The sequence below is a fragment of the Bufo bufo genome, chromosome 2 (assembly GCF_905171765.1).
Source record: "Bufo bufo chromosome 2, aBufBuf1.1, whole genome shotgun sequence".
In the NCBI taxonomy this organism is placed as follows: Eukaryota; Metazoa; Chordata; class Amphibia; order Anura; family Bufonidae; genus Bufo; species Bufo bufo.
Genome location: NC_053390.1, coordinates 472,042,774 through 472,046,558, shown reverse-complemented (window position 1 = coordinate 472,046,558; position 3,785 = coordinate 472,042,774). Strand labels below are relative to the sequence as shown.

At 42.8% G+C, this 3,785-nt stretch overlaps 1 long non-coding RNA gene across 1 annotated transcript; it reads right to left on the bottom strand.

Annotated features, from left to right (window-relative positions):
• Positions 1–1,301: 1,301 nt before the first annotated feature.
• On the bottom strand, positions 1,302–2,021 carry LOC120991624. Its single transcript, XR_005776736.1, has 4 exons — positions 1,960–2,021; positions 1,807–1,887; positions 1,517–1,733; positions 1,302–1,436 (listed from the first exon to the last, which is right to left on the bottom strand). It is a non-coding gene; the product is annotated as an uncharacterized LOC120991624 (long non-coding RNA).
• Positions 2,022–3,785: the final 1,764 nt, after the last annotated feature.

Below are 3,785 nucleotides of genomic sequence, written 5' to 3'. Positions count from 1 at the left end.
AGGAGCTTTTAGAAAGCCCGTTATTGATCGTGCTCTCAAATATTTTTCTACCTTTGGTACTACAGACGTGGGAAAAAAAAAATTCTATAAACCTTTTTTTTTTTTATCAAGAAACTATAATTATATTTTTCATAGGAATTTTACTTTCCCCACAGCTGTAGTGGACACAGTTGTTGAGATAGAAATAAAACAATCACACACAGTAATTTTAATTAAACATATTTATATTTAACATAATGAAAAATAATGTAATTTTAATAAACAAAATAAATATAATAAAAAACTATAAATTTGAAAAACGGTGAGGGGAGGTGGAGCGTTGAGGGGTGGACCTATGCGAACCGGCAGCAGTAGCCCCCATCTTCTGTTGAGGAATGAAAACGACGGGCCGCAGGAAAAGATGCAGGATGAATTCTGGGGGTGTGGAGAGTGGAAGGGTCGGAAATGGATTGTCCACGAGCATGTGTAGAAGAAGGAGTAGGGAAAGAGGTTGGAGCATAATAGTGAGGAGGAGAAAGTGTGGAAGAATAAGAAGGCAGATTGTACACATGCTCGGGCGGTTGGGAAAGGGACGGATGGTGGAAATGGGAAGGTTGGCGGATGGGGGCATGTTGAAAAGAGTGGAATGGGGGGTAGGTGGTGGATGGGGGGCGGTGCATAATTTCCCACGACTCGTTCTCCATCCAATTCTTTAACTCATGCACCTGTTTAGGAGTCATTTGGTCCATTCGGGGGACATAGGTTAGCAGGTAATGTTCGTTTGCAGAGAGTTGAGGCACCGACTCTGCCCCCTCCACTCAGCGTGCCAAGTCATCCAACGCTCGACGCATCTCATCTGCAAAACCTTCTAGAGCATCGGAAACAATCTCTACAAGGTCCCCATAGTTCTCCCGATGGCTCCTACCTGATCTCCTGCTATTCAGCGTAGCTCTCATATTTTGTCTCCAATGTGAGAGCGTATGCTGAAAAGAGGTACCCGGTAGGGGATCTGGATTGACCCGAACAGGCGTATGAGGGACAGGAGGGCTGGTGGTAGCGGCCGGCCGCTTCAAGAGATGGTTCAGGCACCCGAGTGCTGCTGGCAGTTCTGTGGAGAGAAAAAAAATAAGGCCTTGTATTAATACTTACAGTATATGACATTGTCTACTTCATAATGTAGGGGGCTGCATGAGAGAAAGGTGTCAAACCTTCCTTTGTCTCACACAACCCTTTGCAGACAGAGGGTGATAAAAGACAAATCATTTTAAAATATAATTTTTTTTATTTTTTAAATTACCTTCTAAGTGCCAGCGTTCTACGTAAGAACCCCAAGGCTGCACTGTAGACATATGTCGACCCTGAGGTTGCTCCGGAACCATTTGGAGCCTGAACTTCCTTGTTGTAGTCCCTCTTGAAGCGGTCCCGCATTGATCACCACCGAGTGGTAACCTTGTCCACTGTGGAAAAAAAAAATTGGTTAATTTACGATTATCGTGGACTTAGGTTTACATTATACACGAATCAGTGCTGTACTTACCACATTCTTTCTGATCCGCCGCACTGAGATCCTCCCAGCCACTGAACAAACATTCAAATATCTCCCTGCAGAGCCGCTGGGTCAGGTGATGGTCTGCATGGTGGCGGTCAGTGTGGTCCCATAATCCGGGACGCGCCTCCACCAGCTGGATAAAGAGTTCATTGTCTATACGAGGGACAACGAACTCCCTATCTTCCCCGGTGGAGACTCTGGAAACCTGGAAGAAAAATATACATTACAGAATGTACAAATGAACAATTCTATTAAGAAACAAAGTCTTTGATACTTACACGTCCCCGACCGCCACGGCCTTTCCCACAGACTCTGGAGGGGACTGGGGGATCCTGCCTGGTGGATCTAGTAGAAGGTTCCTAATAAACAATATAAAAAAATGGTTAAAACAAACATTTTTGTATAATATAGATATAGAGAAATATACTTACTTGCTGCCGGTCCTGGTCAATCCTATTCTCCACCTCCCCTCGGTGACTTAGAGGCCCGTGATGACCGGGCCCCAGCAGGTGATGGTGCTGCCGTGGCAGCAAAGCTGGTCGATGATGAAGACTAGAAAAATTTGAAATAATATTTAATAAAAAGAATGTTATTCGAAAATAAAAAACTATTGTTGCGTATAGTTGTTGCCTCCAAGAAGGCGTTGCAGAATTCAAGAACCGGTAAGTACCGGTTCTTGAATTCTGCGACGTCTTCTTGGAGGCCTTTGTCTTACACCTTGTTCTGATTCTGACATCTGTAGAGATATAATACAAAAGTATATTTTAACATGAGAAACAACATAATTGACATAGATATCCCAAATTTTTGTTACTTACTTTTGGATAATTTTTCAACTGAGGTCACAATTTTTTGACTTGTAGATGCTAAAAAAAGGAAAAATATTCTAATAAACATACATTGTTTTTGATTACCAAACTCTGTGCCGTCTGCCCACCCTCATTGCATTGCCATCTGCCTCCACCTGTACCATCTGCACCACTACAAGTGCCATCCAGTCCCCACCCATACCATAAACTGCCCAAATGCCAACAAACACACCATTGCCATCTGCCCCCCTTATCCTAAACTGAACTTATCCGCTGCCATAATCTGCCCACATGAATCGTGCAACAAATCAGTGGCTCTTCCGCCCCCCCTGCGATCACTGACACCTTTCATCAATCTGCCCCCATTCTTTGCCATATTTGACCCACCCCACACTTGCAATAATCTGGACACTATTTAATGACCTAGGCAAAGTGCGTTGGTCACGCCCCCAATTGCCATCAACCAAAAGTCGGAGCCATCTAAACTGGCCCCCCCCCAACCCATAAACTTGCAATAATCAGCCCCCTTTTCAATATCCGCACAAATAATCACACCCCTGCGCTCGGCCACACCTGTTGTCATTCTTCCCCCAATCACTACCATATTTGCCCAACCCCACACGTGCAATAATCGTGCCCCTATTCACTGACCAAACCAACGTGCGTATTTCACGCCCAAAATTGCCATCATCCCTACCGCTGACCCATCAATGGAAACGGATCGGCCTCGGATGGAGCCATCACAGACGGATCCGTCTCCATTGACTTCAATTGTGTGTTCGGATGGATCAGTTAGGCTCCGTTTCGTCAAGCAGCGTTTTGGTGACCGCTAACCTAGCAGATTACAGATGCAACGGAGCACAAAATGATACATTCAGAACGGATCCTTATCCATTCCGAATGCATTGGGGCTCAACAGATCCGTTTTGGGCCACTTATGAGAGCCCTGGAATGGATCTCACAAGCGGACCCAGAAACACCAGTGTGAAAGTAGCCTAATTCACAGCAGTCTATAGGAGAAGCAATCTAAAGATAGCATGTTCAGATCCCTTAGGAAGGCTTTTAAAAAGGAGTGCTTTTTAAAATATTAAAATTAAAATCATCCCTCTTTCTCCAAAATAAAGATAAAAATAAATATAAAAGTAAAAATATAAAAATTATCTTTGGTACTGCCACTTAAAAAAAAAAAAAATCTATAACTATTAAAATATGTATTTCATAGGGTGGACGGTATAACAGAAAAAAAAAAAAAAAAAAAAAAGGCCAAAATTTGACTTTTTTTCATTGCTTCGTTAAAAAAAAAAAAAAAAAAAAAAAGGGATCAAAAAACACCCACACACTCCGAAGTGAGATAAATAATAAAACTACAGATCACAACGCAAAAAATAAGCCCTCAGCCATCAACGTAGACATAATTCTAAAACAGAAATGGGGATCAAAATATGGAG